The sequence below is a fragment of the Aotus nancymaae genome, unplaced genomic scaffold (assembly GCF_030222135.1).
Source record: "Aotus nancymaae isolate 86718 unplaced genomic scaffold, 86718_ANA_hifiasm-v0.15.2.pri h1tg000001l, whole genome shotgun sequence".
In the NCBI taxonomy this organism is placed as follows: Eukaryota; Metazoa; Chordata; class Mammalia; order Primates; family Aotidae; genus Aotus; species Aotus nancymaae.
This window is the reverse complement of record NW_026988412.1, coordinates 526,572-549,574: the sequence shown is the minus strand read 5'-3', so window position 1 is coordinate 549,574 and position 23,003 is coordinate 526,572. Positions and strand designations below refer to the sequence as shown.

At 44.9% G+C, this 23,003-nt stretch overlaps 1 protein-coding gene and 1 non-coding gene across 3 annotated transcripts in view; one reads left to right on the top strand and one right to left on the bottom strand.

Moving 5' to 3' along the window:
- Positions 1–23,003, bottom strand: part of NINL (ninein like) — a 179,211-nt gene that overhangs the window by 99,631 nt on the left and 56,577 nt on the right. The window lies entirely within an intron of this gene.
- LOC135276521 (small nucleolar RNA U13) lies at positions 1,036–1,139 on the top strand. Its single transcript, XR_010344068.1, has one exon. It is a non-coding gene; the product is annotated as a small nucleolar RNA U13 (small nucleolar RNA).

Here is a 23,003-nt window from a genome sequence, read left to right as displayed (position 1 = left end):
TTTTATTAGAGACGGGGTTTCACCATGTTGGCCAGGCTGGTCTTGAACGCCTCACCTCAGGTGATCTGCCCACCTTGGTGGATTGCTTTCTGTCACTTAGCAACATGCATTTAAGGTTCCTCCATGTATTTTCATGCCTTCAGAGCTTATTTTATTCCTTTATTATATGCCTTCAGAGCCACCACGCCTAGCCTTGTTGAGTTTTAAGAGTTCTTTGGGCCAGGTGCTCATGCCTGTAATTCCAGCACTGTGGAAGGCCTGGGCAGGCAGATCACTTGAAGTCAGGATCAACCTCAGCCTGGCCAACATGGTGAAACCCCGTCTCTACTAAAAATACAAAAATTAGCTGGTTGTGGTTGCATGTGCCTATAATCCCAGCTACTCAGGAGGCTGAGGCAGGAGAATCGCTTAAACCCAGGAGGCGGAGGTTGCAGTGAGCCGAGATCGCGCCAATGCACTCCAGCCTGGGCAACAGAGCAAGACACGGTCTCAAGAAACAACAACAAAAACACACACACACAAAAAACAACTCCACAATAAGAAAAAAACCTCAATTAAACAATGGGCAGAAGCTATGAACACCTCACCTAAGAACATATACAAATGGCAAATATGCATATGAAGATGCTCAACATTATATGCCTCCAGGGAAACACGAACAAAACAAGGACACACCCATTAGCATGGCAAAAATACAAAACACCGATACCAACAAATACAAGAATCAGGAGCAACCGAAACTCATATTCACTGCTGCTGGGAATGTAAATGAGACAGCCTCTTTGGAAGAGTTTGGCAGTTTCTTACAAAACCAAACATATTCTTACAATGCAATCCAACAATTGTACTTCTTGGTATTTACTTAAATAAGTTGATATTTTATGTCCACACAAAAACCATACCTGGATGTTTATAGCAGCTTTATTCAGAACTGCCAAAACTTGGGTGCAACTAAGATGTCTTTCAGTAGCTGAACAGATAAAGTGTGGTACATCAGATAATGGGCTATTATTCAGCACTAAGAAGAAATGAGTGATACTCTTGTAGTTCATAAGTGGGATAGCTGGGTGTTGACATGCATGTGTGAGATGTGCTAGCCTGAAACCTTGTTATGATGTTGGCGCATTACTCATCTGACATAAAAAGAGGAAAGAAAAAATAAGCTCTGAAGGCATGAAAATACATGGAGGAAACTTAAATGCATATTGCTAAGTGACAGAAAGCAATTTGAAAGGCTACAGACTATACGATTCCAACTATATGACTTTGTAAATGCTAAAACCGTGGAGATGGTAAAAAGATCAGTGGTTGCCAGAGGTGGAGGGAAGGGAGGAATGAACAGGGGGAGCACAGAGGAATTTTAGGTTAGCGGAACTACTCTGTATACTGTAATAGTGGAGGCATGTCATTTTAAATTTGTTAAAACCCACAGAATGTACAACACCAAGAATGAACCCTAATATCAACCCTGGTCTCTGGAGGGGGATGATGCGTCGACGTGGGTCCATCAAGTGTAATGAAAGGACCAGGCTGGGGCGGGACACTGACGGCGAAGGGGGCTGTGCATGGCAGAAGCGGAGGGCATGTAGGACCTCTCTTCCACCCTGCTCAATATTGCCGTGAACCTAAACCAGCTCTAAAAAATAAAGTCTATTTTTTTTTTCAAGTGAAGGGAAAATTGAGACATTTTCAAATAAATAAAAACTGGCAGAGTTCTTCAGTAGCAGTCCTAACCAACAAGAAACACTAAAAACAGTCCTTCAGGCTAACACAAAAGGATGCTAGACTAAAATCTACGTGAAGAAAGAAAAAGTACCAGTAATGATAACCAGAAAAGTCAATGTTAATCAAGTTTCTGTATTTAACTTCATTCTTCTTCATTTGGTATAAAGGACCAATAATACACAATTTGCACAATACAGTAACTATATATCTATGTTGATGGGTACAAAATGTGTAAGGATGTAATTTGTGATAATAACAGCGTAAAGGGGGAGGAACAGAGCTATCTAGAAGGAGAGGTTTTGCATACTATTGTGACATTATGAGATATACATATATATATATATACATAGGTTTCATCCACAGCTCTTGGCTCATTACTCCCATAGTCCTTGTTAGTCTTTTGTTATAATGTTTGGGAACTGGAGACCTCAGATGCAGACATCAGAAAACAGAATCTCAGTTGGGCACAGTGGTTCACACCTATAATCTCAGAGCTTTGGGAGGCCGAGTGGGGAGATTCACTTGAGGCCAGGAGTTTGAGACCAGTCTAGCCAACAAAGCAAGGCTGCCATAAAAATAAATAAATAAATAAATAGAATTAGCTAGGCATGGTGGCATGCCATTGTAGTCCCAGCAACTTTGGAGGCTAAGGCAGGAGGCACAATCATAGCTCACTAAAGCCTCGAATTCCTGGCCTCAGGTGATCCTCCTCCCTCAACTTCCCAAGTAGCTAGGACCACAGGCACGCACCACCATGCCCAGCTATGTTTTTATATTTTTGTAGAGACAGAGTCTTACTCTGTTGCCCCAAGCTGCTCTTAAACTCCTGGCCTCAAGCCATCCTCCTGCCTTGGCCTTCAAAAGCTCTGGGATTATAGGGGTAAGCTACCACTATTGGCTCAGAAAAATTATTTTTTACTGACCACCTGTTCTGTGCCTTAGACACAACATACATCATATCAATAATGCCATGGAAGTGTTACCATGTGCAGAAAAAGAAGCTGAGTAACAGAGAAGTTCGGTCATAGGCCTAAAGTCACAAAGGGCATACTGTAGCTGACATGAAGCCCAAGTCAGCTTGACTCGGAAGCCTGTCATCTTCCCCATGGCTGGGCTGCCATGCAGGGCTCTGTCAACACAAGAAATCCATCGTCTGGAATCAGTCTAATGATTGTTCTCCTGCTCTCACAGTTGAGTCATCTGGTCCCTTTGCCGCCACATCTGTGAGATCCCAGCCTAGATCAGCCCTGATCCTGCCACACCATGCCCCGTGGGCACACATATGACCCCAGCTATGAGTGTATGACAGTATAACCAGTCTCCTATCAATAGACATTTAGGTTGCTTCCAATCTGCTATGGTTTGGATGTTCGTCCCCTCCAAATCTCATGTTGAAATGTGATCCCGTGTTGGAGGTGAGGCCTGATGGGAGGTGTTTAGGTCCTGGGGCAAATCCTGCATGAATGGCTTGATGCTGTCCTCATGACTGAGCTCTTGTTCTGAGTTCATGAGCCATCTGGTTGTTTAAAAATGTGTAGCATCTCCCTGCCTCTCTCGCTCCTGTTCTCAGTACCTGCACCCGCTTCACCTTCCACAATGATTGGAAGCTTCCTGAGGCCTCATCAGAAGCAGAGCAGATGCCTGTACCATGCTTATACAGCCTGCAAACCCGAGAGCCAATTAAACCTCTTTTCTTTATAAATTACCCAGTCTCAGACATTTCTTTAGAGCAATGCAAGAACAGCCTAACACACAATCTTTTGCTAATATAAACAATGCTGTCATAAGTAACCTCTGAGGGATAAATTCCTAGACGTGGAGCCCCTAGGTCAGGAGTGTGCACCTTTTCCATATGGACAGATATTGCTACAATGTCTTCCACAGAAGTTACACCAATGGACAGTCCCACTAGCAACAGATGAGGCCGTGTCTCCACTTCTTGGTAACACAACACATTATCAAACTTTCAGATATTTTTTACAATCTAATAGGTTAAAAATAAAATCACATCTTCCTATAGGTTTCATTGACAGCTTTTTGAAGGAATAGGCAATTACTCAATGTCTGCTCTATGTAAAGCTTAGATAATCTGGTGGAATACAAAACATATAAAAGAAATGTTCTCAGCTCACAAGCCTGAAGTCAGGTGTGACTGATGGAATACCACACGACACCAGTTAGGAACATGAAGCGGCATGTCTGGTCAAAAGGGGGACGGGATGCGGCAGTAAGCACCTCCGGCTATCTCCATCAACACCTGCTAGGCCTCAGTTTCCACTTATGTAAAATCAGGGCATGAAATCAGGTGAATCCCAAGATCCCTTCCAGTTTTTAAATTCTATATTGAAGAGAAAATAGTTAAACTCATTTTAAATGTGGATTCTGTACAAATAAACCCACGTTGGCCAGCAGGGTGTGACAACTGGGCGCGGGGCTTGCATTCCATGCTGACACTGGGTGTGGGGCTGCATTCCATGCTGGGCCTTCACGACGCTGTTGCTCTTGCTCAGCCTAGAACCATAATTTGGTTCCAGACAGCCACGACAGGCAAGTGCTAGAGTGGAAGGTATAAGAGAAACCTTGTCCAGCAGCGGTGACAAACCCACACTCATCTGGCCTCACTCACACGTATTCTCACCTCTGTTCGCAGCCCACAATTTGATGTGTAGAATCTGGATGGGAAAACAGTGATGCTAAGTGGCCCTAGGCAACTACGGGCTCTGGCCTCACCAGGATCCACATAACAGGATAAAGGAGGTGCATGGGGCTGATGCGCCCACAGAACCATCTATCTCTACACCAAAGACAATGGAGGCACAGGAAGGGATCTTTCATTAGTTCTACTCTGCATCTCCTATTTCTCAACTTATAGTAAAAGTAATGAATTGCTTTCAAGGAATGAGCAGGATTCAGACAGATTAAAAAACAGATTCACACAGGACCTGACTATGCTGAAGGGCCACTCTGGCATATAGTATTTGAGGTGCTTAGGAAAATGGGAAGTGGAATATTTGGAAACATCAGAAGTCACGTTCAGTCCCAGGGGCCAAGTCTTTGTTTCAGATGCAGGGGTCCTTGTGAGAAGTCTGGCTGTTCTGAATCCCACAACACTGGAGTCTGTATTTTTCACATTATGATTCCTAAACTCAACTCTCTCCACTTCTATCCAAAAGCTCATGGCATTGGCATGAAATAAGCAGCCACAAAAAGGTTTTTCCTCTGGCAGGAACCAAGCTGGGTGCACGGAAAAGACATTTGCTAAAACAGACTTCTTGTTCTTGAGCACCCCAAAACAACTTTTACTTGGTCTAATCATTGCTGGGCAATTTCCCTTGACAGGATGAATTTTTAAATAAACAAATCTGTCTTCAAGCTGCATTTGTTAAAATAGCAGATGAAGATTTAACTGAGCTGAGGAGGAACAGAGCTCTTTATCTCAGTAAGTAACGACAAGCTGCTTTTTTTATCAACAGAGACCAGCTACTAAGATGAGGGACTGAGGCAGAAGTCTCAACCTTCAGGGCTGATTAAGCAGCTTTGTGGAGTATCTGGAAACCTGGAGCGACAGCTACATCTGTGGCTGTTTTTCTGAAGAGGTTTTCTGGAGGTTTAGTGTTTACACATTCCTTTAAAGTGGGGAAGGCATGTAGGAAGAGGGACAGGTAGGCGGCATGGCAAATGTTTCTATTCCCATGGGCCTTGAGCTGGTGCCTAGCAAATCTACATTTTACATAAGGTAAGGTGAATGTCTGAAGAGGAGAAGGGACTAAAGGAGGAGTCAGTTCCGCAGACATCTCTGGTTAGGTACAGAAGGGAGTCTTGTCTTTGTTCTGGACCTGAGAAAATAAGCTTGTAATCAACATTATCAGTGTAGAGTTTCAGGAGCCAGACTTAGATTATAGACCTAAATTGTCATGTCCTCACATATGGGAGGTGTAAACCAAAAATAAAATTCTAAGCCCCCCAATCATCTGAATGCTCCCCTCCTTTCAGCCAAGGGCATTCCAAAGTTAGCCTGAAAAACTAATTCAGGCCATGATGGGACGAGGGGTTGGACTGCCCCATTATACCCTCCCCCCTTTTGGAATTCAGGCACAACTGACCAGAAAACAGATCTCAAGACTGACAAAGCAGACTCTTGTAGCAATAAGATACGAGATACCAGCTTGACTCTAGCACAGCATCACAAGACAGATAGCAAGCCTTGGAAGTATTTTACTAAAAATTACATTTCTTTGCCGTATCTTGAAGTAGTCCTGCAAAGCTGTCTCTTGTGGGGAAAATGTACATTCTGAAGAGAATTTCCTTCCTTTTCCAAGCCTTCTTCCTGACCCAGGAGAGAATCAGCTCTGATAAGACACATTTACCTTCAGGCTCCCTAAGTGTAATGGGAACCGTGGTCTCCACAACTCCTTCTTTCTTTCTTTGATTTTTGAGACAGAGTATCACTCTGTTGCCCAGACTGGAGCGCACTGGTGCAACCTCGGCTCACAGCAACCTCTGCCTCCCAGGTTCAAGCAGTTCTCCTGCCTCAGCATACTGAGCAGCTGGGACTACAGGTATGCACCATCCTGCCTGGCTAATTTTTTTGTATTCTTAGTAGAGACAGGGTTTCACCATGTTGGCCAAGCTGGTCTCAAACTCCTGGCCTCAGGTGATCTGCCACCTTGGCCTCCCAAAGTGTTGGGATTACAGGAGTGAGCCGCTGCACCTGGCCTCACAACCCCTTATCTTAACCCAGACATTCCCTTCCATTGATTCTCTGTCTTTAGACAATAACTTAATTCCTTCAACCAACTGCCAATCAGAAAATCTTTGAATCTACCTATGACCTAGAAGCCCCGACCTTACCCCTTTGCATTGTCCCACCTTTCTGGACGAACCAATGTACATTTTATATACATTGATTGATGTTTTATGTCGCCCTAAAATTTATAAAACCAATCTTTCACCTGACCACCTTGGCAACATGTTCTGAAGGCTGCATCACAGGGCTTGGTCACTCATATTTGGCCCAGAATAAATCTCTTCAAATATTTTTCAGAGTTTGACTCTTTTTATCAACAGAGACCAGCAAAGAATTGACCAATGAAAAATCCATGGGGGCAGCCCTTTACAGATGCCTGAGGCCCTTGACCTTTCCTTAATAACAGTTGTTCATTTGGAAGAAATGCCTCGCATGACTCAGCCTCTGGGCTTAACCTTCCCTTTTGCATAAGAAGTTTTGGAGTCCTGAGATCTCTAATTGTCCTTTAAAAACTAAGAATAAAATCTTAAGCACCCCGCCGAGTGAACCAAGGGGACCCCAGAAAAAACTTAAAAACTGAATTCCCAGTCACGACAGGAAAGAAAGTCGGACACGCCTCATTATATTCTGCTCCTTTTGGAGTTTAGACACAACTGATCAGCATTAATGTTAAACGGAGATCATAAATGTCAAAATTTCTAAATAAGAAAGAATAAAATCAGAAAATAAATAGCAAACAAGAAGATAATTTCAATGTAAATCACAGACCAAAGGTCAATTCCCTTAATAAAGAGCTCCTAAAATCAGTACTCAAACAACTTACCCTGCCCTCACCCTCCAAAAGCAAAGAATCTAGATTACCAAGACGGAACTACAAATGGCTCTTGAACATGTGGAGAGAGGCTCCACTGTGCTCATCGGGAGAGATACAAAGCCCACTGAGAGAGAGGACTTTTTGCTTGTCTGACTGCGCCTTGGTCGGCTGCGCTGCTATGACAAGGCACCGAGGCCGGGTGGCTGAAACAGAATGTACTTCCCTCTGTTCCGGAGCCTAGAACTCCCAGATGAGGCGTCTCATCAAAAAGCAGGTGTAGCTTCTTCTTCGGCCTCTCCGCGGCTTCCAGATATCTCTCCCCTGCATGTGACTGTGTCCTCATCTCTTCTCGTAAGGACACCAGTTGTACTGAGCCAGGCCCACCCTTATGGCCTCATGTGATACTGCGGTGTAGTGACAAGTGTCTGTTTAGTCTTGGTCCTAGGTTCCTGAAATAGAGCTCCCGAAACTCTTGGATTTCCTGAGTAATAAGAGTGAAAGGAGCATCTTCTGTTATTCATAATAAGCCCCTTTCAACTACACCAGCATTTATGCTACTGAAGAGACTCTAGGAGGAAAGGGGCTGGTTATCAGAGGAACCAACCCTGGGATTAGGAGTGGGAACCTCCAGGGAGGGCGGAGCTGCAGCTGAGCCCCATCCACCTCTTCATTTGCTGTTCATCCACATCCTTGGTCACAGCTTCATAATAAACGTGTATGTAAATGCTTTCCTGAGCTTTGCGAGCTACCCTAGTAGATGATCAATCCACAAAGGTAGTCTTGGGGACACCTGCATTAAAGTCAGTCATTCAGATGCACAGGTCACAACCTGGGACTTGTGATTGGCTTCTGAAGTGGGGGAAGCCAAATGGGACCTGTGCGATCTGCACTAACTCGAGGTAGTATAGAATTGGGTTAAATTCTAGGACATCCAGTGGTGTCTGAAGATAACTGGAGAACTGCTTGGTGTGGAAAGATCACTTTTGGTGTTAGAAGTGTTCTGTTGAGTAGAGAAACCATGTTTCCATTTTCACTTGATTACCTCTTTAAAAAACCTGTCTCCAAATACAATCACATTCTGAGATACTGGAGGTTAGGGCTTCAACATCTGAATTCTGAGGAACACAACTCAGCCCACGGCAGACCAGCACACTGCTGATGCTGATAAAGCCCTGGGAAAGCAGGCCTCATATATGCTGATGGGAAGTAAATTGGGGGAGCCTCTATGAACAGCAACTTGTCAGCATCAAAAGTTTAACGTGCATTTCACAAAAGCAGATTCATTAATGGACAACAAGTGCACAGAAAGATGCTCAACAGTGTAAGTCAGGCGGGCGTAGTGGCTCATGCCTGTAATCCCAGTACTTTGGAGGCCAAGGCGGGACGATCATGAGGTCAGGAGTTCGAGACCAGCCTGGCCAATATGGTGAAACCCCATCTCTACTAAAAATACACAAATTAAACGGCTACACCTCCCACACCAAGCCTCACTCAAGGTTGACCCCAAGTACCCACAGCCACAGCTCCCATACCCAGCCTCACCCAGGGCTGACCCTGGCACCCACGGCCACAGCTCCCATACCCAGCCTCACCCAGGGCTGACCCTGGCACCCACGGCCACAGCTCCCATACCCAGCCTCACCCAGGGCTGACCCCAGGCACCCACGGTCACAGCTCCCACCCCCAGCCTCATCCAGAATCCAGGTTTGCCCCAGACACTGTCTCTCTGGCCATTGCTCAGCATGGGCCTGGCTCTTAATGGACCCTCCATCAATGTCTGCTGAGTCTCTCTTCCTCTCTCCCTCTCCTGCTCTGTGGTAGGAAAAAGGCAATGGGAGTTTTTCTTTTACATACAAAACAAAGGCTGGCAGTTCATCATGCAGGAGTGGAAGCAGATCAATTTCGTGGCCTGAGGTCATGCAGCACAATGTGCTTGGCTGAGCACTGTCAACAGGGACAGCCCACTGGGACCTCAGAGCCCCAGACATGCCCATTCAGCCCGGATTGGGCTGCTCTTTCTAACCAACTCAACAATGTCCCTGACATGTTTTTAAAAAATGTTTTCACACAGGGAAAGTCTAAAGTCAGGAAAATTTCAGAACTCTAGCTATAATATTGACAAGGTTCTAGCTAAGCTTGCCATACACATGCCTGCAAGTATGCTTCTAAAAGAGGAAAACTTTTAGAGCCAAAAGAATGAAATAAAGTGGATCAGAAGTGAATTCAACACTGGTCGGACAGTGGAAAGAACACACGAAATACTTGGCGTCTATGTATCAAACGGTATTAGTCTCTCTTTTCCAAACACTTTGGTTCACATCATGTTAACTTAAAGGAAAAAGGGAGTGGATACAGTGGCTCATGCATGTAATCCCAGGACTTTGGGAGGCTGCAGTAGGAGAAGCAATTGAGGCCAGGAGTTCGAGATCAGCCTGAGCAACACAGTGAGACCCTGTCTAGAAAACTGAAAAATTAGTCAGGTGTGGTGGTGTGTGCCTGTAGCCCCACCTACTTGAGAGGCTAAGGTGGGAGGACCACTTGAGCATGAAAGGTTAAGGCTGTGATGACCCGTGACTGCATCACTGCATTCCAGCCTGGGCAATGAGACTCCGTCTCAAATGAAAAAAATAAACAAATAAACCTGCCCCAACAGACGTGGAGAAAAGAAGATAGGAAGTTTTCAACAAAAATGAAACTGAGGCAAGTGTCTTGATCAGCACAAGTTTACCGAGCCAAGTCTGAGGACATACCCAGGAAAAACTTACAAGGCACAGAAGCATCTGTAAACTGTGCTTTTCCAAAAGAGGGTGCTGGGAACTCAGTATGGTACGTGCGGGATGAGGGCAGGTGAGAGGAAAACAAGGGTGGGGTGGGGGCAGGAAGGCAAATTACATTCCTTTTTTTTAATTAATTTATTTTTTATTTTTCCAATATGTGTGAAACTCAAACATTCTTTTTTTTTTTTTTAAGTTTTGCTCTTATTGCTCAGGCTGGTACAATGGCGCGATTTCGGCTCACTGCAACCTCCAACTCTCAGGTTCAAACAATTCTCCTGCCTCAGCCTCCCAAGTAGCTAGGATTACAGGCATGTGCCACCACGCCTGGCTAATTTTGTATTTTTAGTAGAGACAGGGTTTCTCCATGTTCATCAGGCTGGTCTTCAACTCCCGACCTCAGGTGATCCACCTGCCTTAGCTTCTCCAAGTGCTGGGATTACAGGCATAAGCCACCTCGTCCGGCCAATGGTTACATTCTTATGAGGCTCTAATTACTGCTCAGTACCTCTGTGTTTTACATCAGATAAGGTAAATGTTTGAAAAGAGGAAGTAATGGAGAGTCAAGCGGGAAGGGGGACTGATCCTGTCTTGTGTGTGTTCTGCACCTAGGAAAGTAAGCTTGTCATCAACATTGTCAGTGTGAGATTTAACAGAACTCAGTTTTAGGAGTTAAACTTGGCTTGCAGGCCCAAGGTTACAATTGGCATGTGCTGGTTTTATAGGAGATACGTATCCTGAAAGGTTTAGGGGTTAGCAAGGAATGTCCTTGTGAGCAGTTTGTGAGGGAAGCCATCAGGAGGTATATGAGGTATATGGCCTTTTGCCATCCTGGGGACCTGGCTTACATCTAACACTGTGACTTGGGATTGTGAAGTTACAGCTCTCTTGGGAAAAAGAACAGCAGCTGCAAGCCTCAGTTCACAGGCTTAACTCTCCCTTTGGCATAACTAGTTGGCGGGGTAGGGATTGGGTAGGCACCAAAATTTCATTTTCTTTTACAGAAGCTATTTCCCTCAAGCCTTTTATCATTTTCTTTCTTCCAACTCAAGTTAAAAATCGACTAAATGAGCTGGGCATGGTGGTGTGTGCCTGTAATACCAGCTACCTCGGAAGCTAAGGTGGGAGGATTACTTGAGCCCAGGAGTTCAAGACTAGCCTGAGCAACATAGCCAGACCTTCCCTCACCTCAAAAAGACCCCCAATAAACTAACCATATAAATTGGTTAAATCACTTTTCTAGAAGAGTTGTAAAAGGAAACATAAAATAAATCTACCAAAAAAAAAAAAAGTAACATGATCCTCTGGATTTGTAAGGCCAATTGCATGTTTATCCTATTAAGCAGTGAAGTGGATTCCAGAGCTTTTATTCCAAGCCACGCTGGCACTATACAGATAGATGCATGCTTGCCTGTCCTTCTGTCTGAATCACAGAGTGGCCACAAGCCTCCAGCATCTATCTGGTCAGGCCCTCAAATTTGAAGTCAACGCAGCCAGGTCTAGAGATACCCCCTTGCGAGGCTGAGAGGGCCTGGAAAGACATACACCCCAGGCTACATCCAGGAGAGAGAAACAGAGGTGCTGAGCAGGGATGGAAATAGAAAGGAGACATAGAAAGCAATTCAGACTAGCTCCAGGTGGCTCTTATAGCTTGGAGGACAAGTTTGAAAAGAGCCGAGCCTATCTCAAAGGTTAGTAAACACACCAGGTTACTCAGGCCTTCCTGGAGAATCAGAGTCTGGCTAGAGTCAAAGAAAGGCTGAGCTGAAATACCCAGGGAAAGCGCCAGTGCAGGTGAGGTGCTCATGGAGTGAGGGTCTCAGCTCACCTTTCACTTCCACACACCAGGGCACTGGTGCAGGGGCTTGGTCACAGTGGCCCTCCACTCCAGACCCCAGTATGTCTGGAAGTATTTCTCACCCTTGTTGGGTTTTGTTCTTTTTTTTTTTTTTTTTGGAGATGGGGATCTTGCTATGTGGCCCAGGCTACTAATTACAGGTATAATCACAGCTCAATGCAGCCTCACACTCCTGGGCTCAAGTGATCCTCCCACCTCAGCCTCCCAGGTTGGTGGGACTACAGGTACCCTCCACCATGTGCAGCTTACTGGAATCGTAACTGGGCTCAGACACACTGTTTAAAAAGAAATGTGTGATCTAAGGCAAAGGTTGGGAAGCTCGGTGGCTCATGCCTGTAATCATAGCACTTTGGGACGTGAACACGGGCAGATTGCTTGAGCTCAGGAGTTTGAGACCAGCCTCAACGACATAGTGAAACCCCGTCTCTACCAAAAATACAAAAAACATTAGCCAGGTGTGGTGGCACATGCCTGTGGCTCCAGTCACTCATGGGGATGAGGAGGATGAATCGCTTGAGCCCAGAAGGTCTGTATGGGCTGCAGTGAGCTGAGACTCCAGCCTGGGTGACAGAATGAGACCCTCTCTCAAAAAACAAAAACAAAAACAAAACAAAGGTTGAGGAACTGGCATTTTAAACAGAGCCACTCACTGGTCCCAGTGCTGAGGACACACACACAGTACTGGCCTCCGTGTCTCCACTTCTCTGTGCATCTGGTCTCTAACTAACGGCTTGTGGGCTACATTGGGAAAGGCACTTCTTGATTTCCTTTAACATTAAAAACAATTTTAAGAAAAATAATTATTATTCCCATGGCAAAGATATTATCCTCCAACATGTAACACAGATGCATATTCGGTTAAAATAAATATAGCTAGGTTAGCATGAACACGTGTCACAAGTAAAGCCCAAATAGAATTTCATTTCTTTAAATAAAAATGCAGACATGCACACAATTATGTGAACCTGGGTCAAAAAAGAGTGTCCTTCACATTTCTCTCTCGCCAGGGAAGACAAAGAGGAAGGAAAAAGCATCTCAGTTCAGCACACATGATGGGAAGAGGTTCTGAGACGGCAGCCCAAGGAGGTGACCCTGTTTCTTGCTCCCTGTTCACTCTGCCCTACTCAGGCAGCAGGAGGATGTTCTACACTTGCTGCCTCCAGGAAGGAGACAGAGCAGAACACAAACTGGGAGCTCTTGGTGTCTGAGGTTCAGATACTCAGTCCTTGGACAACAACCAACAGCTGCAAATAATAAACATAAAAGCCCTCCAGGCAGCTACAGCTGGGCCTGGCAGGCAGGGCACGGGTTGGAACAGAAGGATGAGCCCTCTGCAGGCAGGTTTTGGGGAAATGAGAGTGAATTCTTTCAGGCAATATTCATGAAGGGGCAGGAGCCCAGCTGAGGAAGGCCAGCAAGGTGTGTCCAGGCAGCAAGGAGCAGAAACTAAACAAGGAGCCACACAGGGGGAGTGCTGTGCTCTGCGGAGCACGGGGTTGGCAGAAAGGTCTGTGTGCGGAGGACCTGTGGGAACCAAGGCCCAAAGACTGACAGAAGCCCAGTGAGTGCCAGAGTGGACAGAACACGAAACCCCTGCCAGGTAGAGACATAGCCCCGGGTGACCTCTGAATGGATAAAAATGAACTTTCTGCCACCTGAAAGGGTGTGAGGTCATGGAGGAGACCACGGTGCAACTCAGACAACAGAATGACACTCTGCATACTGGAGATTAAGGATCACAATTTATACAAAACCTATGGGTCTAGCCAGGCACGGTGGCTCATGCCTGTAATCTCAGCACTTTGGGAGGTTGGGGGTTGGGTGGATCGCTTGAGACCAGGAGTTCAAGACCAGTCTGAGCAACATAATGAGACCCGCGTTCTTCACCCAAAAAAAAAAAAAAAAATTAGCCAGGTGTGGTGACAGGGGTCCATAGTCCCAGCTATTCAGGAGGCTGAGGCAGGAGGATTGCTTGGGCCCAGGAGGTCAAGGCTGCAGTAAGCTGTGGTCGCAACCCTGCAGTCCAGCTTGGGTGACAAAGCAAAACTGTCCCAAAAAAAACAAAAACAAAAACAACCAAAAACCTGTGTCTGGTAACTGCCGCATCAGGGACCCCGGGGAGCCCACTTCGGTAGTATGAGCCACTCAGGTCTTTCATTCATATTATCATAGCTCCATGGGCCTGAATATCTTGATTGTGTGTCAATATACTTAAAACTAGAAAAAAATATGTGCCCTGGGTGATTTTTTTTTTTCATCTACAGAGAAATGGGCATCAGCACCCCAGTAACAGCCTGAGTCGAGATCACAGGCTGAGATGAATACAAACGGGGTTTGGTTTCTGAGAAGGCCAATTTGCTTCCAGTTCACTCCTGTTCCTAGGGAATAACCTTTCTCATGGTCCTGACCCAAAATGCAGACAGTCTATCAGATGTCTACATCGGTGGGGCCTGGACATCAACTTGTGTCCACCTAACCCTGTGACACTGTCGGATGTGCCCCTTAGCCACTTCTTCCAGAATGTACAGACAGGCCCTACAACAAAGCAGCCCAGGCCACAGACACCTGCAGATGCTCCTACATCCTCATCCTCCTACACACAATTTTGACGGATATAGCCAAATTGCTCTCCATAGAGGCTGTATCTATACACAATATACCATGGATACATTCCAGGTAGGTACATGAGAATTTGAACACATTTATTCTAAGTAAAATTTGTACTGAAGAAGATATATTCAAAGGTAAATGTATACAAATCATGAGCATATGGCTCAAGGAATATTTACAAAAAACACACTCATGTAACTATCATTCAGAAGAAGAAAGACACATCAGGCAAGATGTGGTGGCTCATGCCTATAATCCCAGCACTTTGTGAGGCCAAGGTAGGAGGATCGCTTGAGTCCAGGAGTTTGAGACCAGCCTGGGGAACACAGTGAGGCCTCCATCTCTATTTCCAATTAAAAAAAAAAAAACAGGCCAGACATGGTGGGTCATGCCTATAATCCCAACACTTTGGGAGGCCAAGACAGGAGGATCGCTTGAGCCCAGAAGTTCAAGACCACTCTGGGGAAACACAGCAAGACTTCATTTCTACAAAAAATCAAAAAATTAGCTAAGCGAGGTGACAGATGCTTGTGGTCCCAGATATTCAGGAGGCTGAGGTGGGAGGACTGCTTGAGCCCAGTAGGTCAAGGCTGCAATGAGCCATGATTGTGCCACTGCACTGCAGCCTGGATGATAGAGCAAGACCCTGTCTCGAAAAAAAAAGTGGTTCATGCTTATAATCCGAAGATTTTGTGAAGCCAAGGTGGGAGGATCAATTGAGCCTAGGAGTTGGATAACAGCCTGGGCAACATAATGAAACTCTGTCTCTACAGAAAAATATAAAAATTAGCTGGGCATGGTTGTATATAACTCTATTCCCAGCTACTAGAAAGACTGAGGTGGGAGGACCACTTGAGTCTGGGAGGTCAAGTTTGCAGTGAGCCATGATCATGCCACTCACTGTACTCCAGCCGAGGTGACAGAGTGAGACTCTATCTCTAAATAAATTAATTAGTAATTAAATAAACAAAATTAGCCAGGTATCATGGTGTCCATGATCCCAGCTACTCAGGAGGCTGATGTGGGAGGATCACTTGGGCCCAGGAGATCGAGGCTGCAGGGAGCTGAGATTACACTCCAGCCTGAGTGATGGCAAGACTCTGTCTCATACATACATACATACATAAGGGCCAATAATCCTACCAAACTGACCTTTCCCCATATAAAAATGATAAACTCTGGATAGAATACAGAACACAACTACTGAGGGCAGATACCTGAGAGCAATCAGAAACAGGAGGATTCTGGAAGGGAGCTACAGACACCGGGGAAGTTTCTCACCTCCACAGCTGCTACCCCCACCTGGAAGGAAATGGGGAGTGACTGCTAACTGGTACAGGGTTTCTTTTGGGTGTGATGAAACTGTGTTGCACAACTCTGTGCATGTATTTTATTGTATACTGAACTGAACACTTTAAACAGGTGAATTATATGGTATTTGAATTATATCTCAGTTAAAGCCATTATTTTTGAAAAGTAAGTGGCTGTAACAAGAATGCTGGAGAGGTCATATTAATAGACTTCAACAGGTACAGTACTGGCCAGATGCGGTGACTCACACCTATAATCCCTGCACTTCGGGAGGCTGAGGAGGTTGGATCACTTGAGATCAAGAATGAGACCAGCCTGGCCAACATGGCAAAACCCTGTTTCTACTAAAAATACAAAAATTAGCCGGGAGTGGTGGTGCATGCTTGTAATCCCAGCTACTTGGGAAGCTTAGGCAGGTGAATTGCTTGAACCCAGGAGGCAGAGGCTGCAGTGAGCCGAGATCATGCCACTGCACTCCAGCCTGGGCAACAGAGTGAAACTCCATCTCAAACTAAAAAAAAAGGGGGTACGATATTAATTAACAAAGACAGAAGGACCTCTCATAGTGATAACTCAGCACAAAGATATATCATAAATGTATAAGCATCTAACAATAAAGCCTCAAAATAAAGTGAAACTAAACAGAATAAGAGAGAGACAATTCCGCAAGCATATTTGGAAATTTAAACTCTAACTTCTTGGCAATTGATAGAACTAGAGGTAGATGATCTAAACAACATTATCCACTTTGTTCAAAGATAAATATGCTGGCCAGGTGCGGTGGCTCATGTCTGTAATCCCAACTCTTTGGGAGGCAGAGGCAAGTGGATCACTTGAGGCCAAGAGTTTGAGACCAGGCTGGCCAACATGGTAAAACTCTGTCTCTACTAAAAATACACACATACACACACACAAGCCGGACATGGTGGTATGCACCTGTAATCACAGCTACTCAGGAGGCTGAAGCACGAGAATCGCTGGAACCCAGGAGGCAGAAGTTGCAGTGAGCCGAGATCGTGCCAGTGCACTCTAGCCTGGGTGAAAGAGCAAGACTCCATCTCAAAAAACAAAAACAAAAAGAAAAACAAAACAAAACAAAACCATAAATATGCTGAGTAGAATAGGCAATAATTAAGCCTTTGTTTATTTATTTTCCTATTCATTTATTATTTTGAGATGGAATCTCGCTCTGTCACCCAGGTTGGAGTGCAATGGCGCAATCTCAGCTCACTGCAACCTGCGTCTGCCAGGTCCAAGCGATTCTCCTGCCTCAGACTCCCAAGTAGCTGGGATTACAGATGCCCACAACCACACCTGGCTAATTTTTTGTATTTTTAGTAGAGATGGGGTTTTGCTATGTTGGTCAGGCTGGTCTCGAACTCCTGACCTTATGTGATCCACCCACCATGGCCTCCCAAAGTACTGGTGTGAGCCATCACGCCCAACCCAAGCCTTCATTTAATAATAATTTATTTTATCTCCTTGGAACTTACAATGATATTTTTAAATGGTCATGTCTTCCCAAAGAAGCTGACCAAGGTAATTTGCAATGATGCCTTTTTCCTTCTTGACCAACTTTTTGAGTACAAAGACTCATTCAAATATATTCCATTGTCCTCAACATGCCGTCAGGTTGTTCTTTGCTCTTACATTTTAAACTTCTTACTCCCCAGCACCAACAGAGAGGAGGTCCTGGTTCCCTTCAGATTGTTTAGGCCAACAGCAAGTAGGCAGGCAGAGGCAGGGAGTATCTGAGAATAGGTGAATTCTGAGAGCTGTAAACACAGAGCAGTAAAAAGCAGAGACAGCCTGTCCCACACATTTCATATCCACAGCAACAGACACTTGCAGAGTCAACTGTTCATTTCCCAACTTCGAGCTGCAGAAGCGAGACACAGGCGTGCACCTTCTGCTTTTCCCAGCCAGGTTGCTTTGCTTCCAAGATCTTGTGATATTCTCCAGGGTTTCACATGTTTTGTAACACTTTTACTTTTCAGCAATTACCTGTGATCTTCAGTCTCAAGAGACGTGTACAATCTTGCTCAACCTAAGCAATCACCACGTGATGACCTGCACAGAGCCTAAAAATAAGGTTATGCAAGGTAAGGTATCTGCTCACCCAGAGTGCCTCTTTCCTGTGAATGAAGCCAAGTCAGGAGCTCTGTCCAGCACCAGGTGGGTTGAGGCAATGTGCTCAGCTGGTGGAGCAAAGGAAGGCCTTTTTTTTTTTTTTTTTTTTTTTCTTAAAGACAGGGTTGCACCATGTTGGTCAGGCTGGTCTCGAACTCCCGACCTCAGGTGATCCACCCACCTTGGCCTCCAAAGTGCTTGGATTATAGGCGTGAGCCACCACGCCCGGCTTAGGAAGGCCTTTTTCATCTTCTGTCAGCTTGGTTGCCACCAATCCATTCTCTCTCTTGCAAGGTGTTTTGTTTGGTTTTGAGACAGAATCTTAAGTCTGTCACCAGGCTGAAGTGCAGTGGCCCGATCATCGCTAACTGCAGTCTCAAACTCCTGGACTCAAGCCATCCTCCTAACGCAGCCTCCCAAGTAGCTATGACAACAGGCACACACCACCACACCTGACTAATTTTTTCTCATTTCGTGTATGCAAAGATGGGATCTTACTGTGTTGCCCATGCTGGTCTCAAACTCCTGGCCTTAGGCAATCCTCCCCCATCAGCCTCCCAAAGTGCTGGGATTACAGGCGTGAGATAGCATGCCCGGCCTTGCATGGTGCTTTGATGCCTATGGTTTACTTTTATTTATTTATTTTTTGAGACAGGGTCTTGCTCTGTCACCCAGGCTGGAGTGTAGTGGCGTGAACATGATTCACCACAGCCTCAACCTCCTGGGCTCATGTGATCTTCCACTTGAGACTCCCAAATAGCTGGGACTACAGGCATGTGTCACAACACTCAGCTAATTTTTAAAATTTTTATAGACAGGGTCTCGCCTCGTTGCCCAGGTTGGTCTCCAACTCCTGGCCTCAGGCAATTCTTCACCTTAACCTCCCAAAGTGCTGGGATTACAGGTATAAGCCACCGTACCTGGCCTATTAAATACTGTTTAATTCCTACGTGTATAATTGACAGAAATTGGTCTGAGACTTCCTTTCATCATAACCAGAGAGCAAGGTTATAATGCAGGGGAGTAACTACCCCTCAATCCATTTCCAACTTCCTATGTGGCTAATCTCCTCTAGCAAAAGGAAGCTAAAATTTGTGAATGATCAAACTGGCTGAGGTCAGTAGGCACTCATTATCCTGGAAGTCAGGTGACCCTAATATATCTGTGCTGCGATGGGCACAGGCATCCTGACTGAGCCGAGGCCTAGAGCCCAGCACCCCTGAGTGCTGCGTCAGCCGATAACTTCCTTACTCGGGTTTCTGTCACTTCCCCCTGATCTTCAAGGAGTGGGCTGAAGATCTCTTTTTCTCCAGGAATCTACAGCCCCTTGTACCATTGCTGGTTTGGGGGGATCTGTCTCATGGAGTTTGATGTCCCCTTGCAAGGTATTCACTGTCTTCTCTCTCTAAAGATGACCGCTCGGCCGGGAGCAGTGGCTCACGCCTGTAATCCCAGCACTTTGGGAGGCCGAGGCGGGTAGATCACGAGGTCAAGAGATCGAGACCATCCTGGTCAACAAGGTGAAACCCCGTCTCTACTAAAAATACAAAAATTAGCTGGGCATGGTGGCGCGCCAGCTACTCAGGAGGCTGAGGCAGGAGAATTGCTTGAACCCAGGAGGTTGCGGTGAGCCGAGATCGCGCCATTGCACTCCAGTCTGGGTAACAAAAGCGAAACTCCGTCTCAAAAAAAAAAAAAAAAGATGACCCCTCAAAGGAGCCTAAAACAAAAGACAAGGAAGGGAGCAGGATCTGAGAGCTCTGAGAAGTAAATAATAGCAAAAAAAAAAAAAAAAAAAAAGATAGTAAAAATATCTTCCACAAATTAAGGTGAAAGAAAGATATTCTCAGATGAAGAAAAACTAAGAAAATTTGCCACCAACAGACCTGCTCTAAAAGAAACACTAAACAAAGTTCTTTAGACAGACGGGAGGTAATACCAGAGGAAAAACTGGAATTTCAGGGATAAAGGAAAAGCAACAGAAATGACAAAGAGCTATATAAATAGACTACTTTTCTGTTTTTATGATAGCTGAAGGCAAAATTTATAACACTGTCTGAAGCAATTTTCAACATACACAGATCTACAGCATACATAGATTTCAACAAACACAGATGACAGCATAATCTACAGCATTCCACTTGAAGTGGCACAATATTATTTCTAAGTAAACAAAGTTAAATATGAATACTATAATCCCTGCAGTAACCACTAAAATACCTATACGAAGATATATAGTCTAAGCCTCAATAAACCGATTAAATGGAATGCTGAGAAATATTCAAGAAACCCCAGAAAGAGGGAGAAATAAAACCTAAGGAACAAAAAGAAAACAAAAAAATGATAAATCTATGTCCAAACATATTAACAGTTACATTAAGTGTAAATGGTCTAAACATACCAATTAAAGACAAGGACTATTGGACTGAATGTTCTTTTTTCTCTTTTCTTTTCTTTTTGAGATGGAGTCTCCCTCTATTGCTACGCTGGAGTGCAGTGGTGTGATCTTGGCTCACTGCAACCTCCACTTCCTGGGTTCAAGTGATTCTCCTGCTTCAGCCTCCCCAATAGCTGGGACTATAGGCATGCACCACCACGTCCAGCTAATTTTTGTATTTTCTAGTAGAGATGGGGTTTCACCATGTTGGCCAGGATGGTCTTGATCTCTTGACCTCGTGATCCACCCGCCTTGGCCTCCCAAAGTGCTGGGATTACAGGTGTGAGCCACCACTCCCCGTCCAGACTGAATGTTCTTTAAAACAGACCCAAATATATGCTACTACAAGAAATTTTCTTCAAATATAAGTAGAAGGATAGGGGAAATATACCATGCAATTTTTTTTTTTTTTTTGACAAGTCTTGCTTTATCATCAGGCTGGAGTGCAGTAGGGCAATCTTGGCTCACTGCAACCTCCACTTCCTGAATTCAAGCAATTCTCCTGCCTCAGCCTTCTTAGTAGCTGGGACTACAGGTGCACATCACCATGCCAGGCTAATTTTTGTATTTTTAATAGAGATGGGGTTTCACTAGATTGGTCAGGCTGGTCTTGAACTCCTGACCTCATAATCTGCTTGCCTCAGTCTCCCAAAGTGCTGGGATTACAGGCATGAGCCACCACGCCCCGCCAAAAATAATATTTTTTAATGTGAGCTAGCCATATTATTATGAAGAGAGAGACTATGGAATAAAGAAAATTGCCAGAGATAAAGCAAAACATTAAATAATGATTTTTATAAGTACATTCACCAAGAAGACACAGAAATCCTAAATGTATACTTGCCCTTAGTGTCAGGAAATGAAAAAAAGAAGAAGAAACAAATCATTTGACCAACAAAATACATGAAGCAAAAATAGAACTGGCTGGGCAAGGTGGTTCATGCCAGTATTCCAGCACTTCGGGAGACCAAGGCAGGAGGATTGCTTGAGCCTAGGAGACCAACCCGGGCAACATAGGAAGACCTCATCTCTACAAAAAAATCAAATTATCACCCTGGCATGATAGCTGGTGGTGTACAACTGTGGTCCCAGCTACTTGGGAGGCTAAGGTGGCTTTTTTTTTTTTGAGATGGAGTCTTGCTCTGTGGAGTGCAGTAGTACAATAACAGCTCACTGTAACCTCCGCTTCCCAGGTTCATGTGATTCTCCTGCCTTAGCCTCCCAAGTAGCTGAGATTACAAGTCAATGCCACCATGCCCGGCTAATTGTTGTATTTTTAGTAGAGATGGGGTTTCACCATGTTGGCCAGGCTGGTCTCAAACTCCTAACCTCAAGTGATCTACCACCCCATTTCTGTTCTAACGTGAAGAGATTGAAAGGTGCCATTTAATCCTCCCCATAATATTAAAAAAAAAAAAAAAAAAAGGCTGAACAAATAAAAACTTTTCTCTCTCTCTCTTTTTTTTTTTTGAGACGGAGTCTCGCTCTGTCTAGCAGGCTGGAGTGCAATGGCGCGATCTTGGCTCACTGCAACCTCCACCTCCCGGGCTCAAGCAATTCACCTGCCTCAGCATCCTGAGTAGCTGGGATTACAGGCGCATGCCACCATGCCCAGCTGATTTTTTTGTATTTTTAGTAGAGACAGGGTTTCACCATGTTGGTCAGGCTAGTCTTGAACTCCCGACCTCATGATCCGCCCACCTTGACCTCCCAAAGTGCTAGGATTACAGGTGTGAGCCATGACACCCAGCCTAAATTAAAACTTTTCTTAAATCCACCAGAGAATGAGGTCACAAGGCAAACCACTACCTAAAAACTGGAGAGACAGCAGGCAAATACAGAGATCACATCTTTACTGAGGCAAAAGCCAAGTAAGCCAATCTGGTAAAAACATAGCAATTGATGATTGCTGGAAGCTGATTATAGACAAGCATGAGAGTTTAAAATTCCTGAGGCCCAGTCTTGTAGAGAACAGACATACTTTCGTAAGTTTTGTTGTATCTACAAGAGCCTCACCAGGTTCTCAGGATGAAGACTGGAGAAAAAAATAAATCCCCCAGGCTATGGACAGGGGGACAGAAAAAAAAATAACCTTTTTGAAATGCACTCAGAGAAAAGTAACCATTTTGAAAAATGCCTGGAACATTCTGTTCTCCATAACAAAGGCCTTCCGTCAAGTAACACTACTTTATCAGAACTTTATCTGGCCTTAAAAAAAAAAAAAAGAAATTTATCTGGCCTAGGGAAAGGAAAACTTGAAAACTAAAGCCTCCAGTTTCCAAGTTAATAGGGTGGGTGGGTCGGGGAGGAAGAGAGAAAGAAAGTAGGGAAGAGAAGGAGGAGGGAGAGGGAAGAGAGGCAGGGAGGTGGGGAGCAAGACAGGCAGGCAAAGAAATCTCTGAAATTCACAGTCCAGGTACGCAGACTACCTAAAAAACTGAGACTGAATCAAAGGATTACAGGACATTTTCCATCCCTAATACCTTACCATCACATCAACAGGGCTCTAGTATAACCGCAGCGGATTACAACGGAGGAGCAAGATAAAGACTCCACTTGCGGTGGTTAATTGTAGGTGTCAACTTGGCTGAATTAAG